The sequence below is a fragment of the Chiloscyllium punctatum genome, unplaced genomic scaffold, assembly GCF_047496795.1.
Source record: "Chiloscyllium punctatum isolate Juve2018m unplaced genomic scaffold, sChiPun1.3 scaffold_1139, whole genome shotgun sequence".
Lineage (NCBI taxonomy): Eukaryota > Metazoa > Chordata > Chondrichthyes > Orectolobiformes > Hemiscylliidae > Chiloscyllium > Chiloscyllium punctatum.
In genome coordinates this window covers 40,001-42,138 of record NW_027310873.1, presented here as the reverse complement: position 1 = coordinate 42,138, position 2,138 = coordinate 40,001, and positions in this window count along the sequence as shown.

The window sequence follows — 2,138 nt, the reverse complement described above, 5'->3', positions numbered from 1 at the left end:
CAGTCACATTCACTCCCATCGACTTTTGGGCAACTTCCCACCGTTGCAAATGCATGAAAATCGGCCTGTACACGGGGGAGGCTCCGCCCTCGAAGGCGAGACCGACGGCAGAACCGCCGGGTCAAACCCGGCCGGGCTACCCGGCTCGGAAGCGCCAAAGTCGGGTTGAGCAGTCACATTCACCCCCATCCCCTTTTGGGCCACTTCCCACGGTTCGAAATGCATGAAAATCGGCCTGTACACGGGGGACGCTCCCCCCTCGAAGGCGAGGCAGTCGGCAGAACCGCCGGGTCAAACCCGGCTGAGCTACCCGGGTTAGATGCCTCAAAGTCGGGTTGAGCAGTCACATTCACCCCCATCCCCTTTCGGCCCCCTTCCCACGGTTGGAAATGCATGAAAATCGGCCTGTACACGGTGGGCGCTCCCCCCTCGAAGGTGAGACCTTCGGCAGAACCGCCGGGTCAAATCCTGCCGAGCTACCCGCGTTAGAGGTCTCAATGTCGGCTTCAGCAGTCACATTCAATCCCATTCCCGTTTGGACCTCTTCCCGCCGATGGAAATGCACAAAATTCGGCCTGAACACGCGGGGCGCTCCCCCCTCGAAGGCGAGACCGTCGCCAGAACCGCCGGGTCAAATCCGGCTGAGCTACCCGCGTTACAGGTCTCAAAGTCGGGTTGAGCAGTCACGTTCACCCCCATCCCCTTTCGGACCCCTTCCCACGGTTGGAAATGCATGAAAATCGGCCTGTACACGGTGGGCGCTCCCCCCTCGAAGGTGAGACCTTCGGCAGAACCGCCGGGTCAAATCCGGCCGAGCTACCCGCGTTAGAGGTCTCAATGTCGGCTTCAGCAGTCACATTCAATCCCATTCCCGTTTGGACCTCTTCCCGCCGATGGAAATGCACAAAATTCGGCCTGAACACGCGGGACGCTCCCCCCTCGAAGGTGAGACCTTCGGCAGAACCGCCGGGTCAAATCCGGCCGAGCTACCCGCGTTAGAGGTCTCAATGTCGGCTTCAGCAGTCACATTCAATCCCATTCCCGTTTGGACCTCTTCCCGCCGATGGAAATGCACAAAATTCGGCCTGAACACGCGGGACGCTCCCCCCTCGAAGGCGAGACCGTCGCCAGAACCGCCGGGTCAAATCCGGCCGAGCTACCCGCGTTAGAGGTCTCAATGTCGGCTTCAGCAGTCACATTCAATCCCATTCCCGTTTGGAACACTTCCCGCCGTTAACAATGCACGATATTCGGCCTGAACACGCGGGACGCTCCCCCCTCGAAGGTGAGACCTTCGGCAGAACCGCCGGGTCAAATCCTGCCGAGCTACCCGCGTTAGAGGTCTCAATGTCGGCTTCAGCAGTCACATTCAATCCCATTCCCGTTTGGACCTCTTCCCGCCGATGGAAATGCACAAAATTCGGCCTGAACACGCGGGGCGCTCCCCCCTCGAAGGCGAGACCGTCGCCAGAACCGCCGGGTCAAATCCGGCTGAGCTACCCGCGTTACAGGTCTCAAAGTCGGCTTCAGCAGTCACATTCAATCCCATTCCCTTTTGGAACACTTCCCGCCGTTAACAATGCACGATATTCGGACTGAACACGGGGGCCGGTCCGCCCTCGAAGTCAACACCGTCCGCAGAACCGCCGGGGCAAATCCGGCTGAGCTACCCCGCCCCCGAACACTCAAAGTCCCTCTGAAGCCTTGCATTCGCCTCCTTGGAAAATTGACGTCAAACATTACCAAAATCGGGGGCACGAGCACTAAAGCTAAGTCTCACCCTTTCCCTATCCCTAACCAGGAACCGAACGCCCACCCTCAGCCTCACACCAACGCCGGTGCCACTCCAGACAGACACACCCCTTCAAAACCACACCCATCCGGCCATGCAACTCAAAAAGGGTCCAAATTCAGAAACACCCCCCTTCAAAAGGCACTCCATCCTCGGCCACACCACCGGGACATGCTCCCCCTCGGCGATAATTAAGCCCCCACCACTATTTGAAGCCAACCGCAGCCGCAACTCGAACGGAGAAATCAGTAACCAATTCAAAAATGCGCTTGGTTACTGATTTCTACTGAGCCGAAAAAATTCTAAGTGTCGGTGGTTACTGATTTATACCAACCCGAAAAAATTC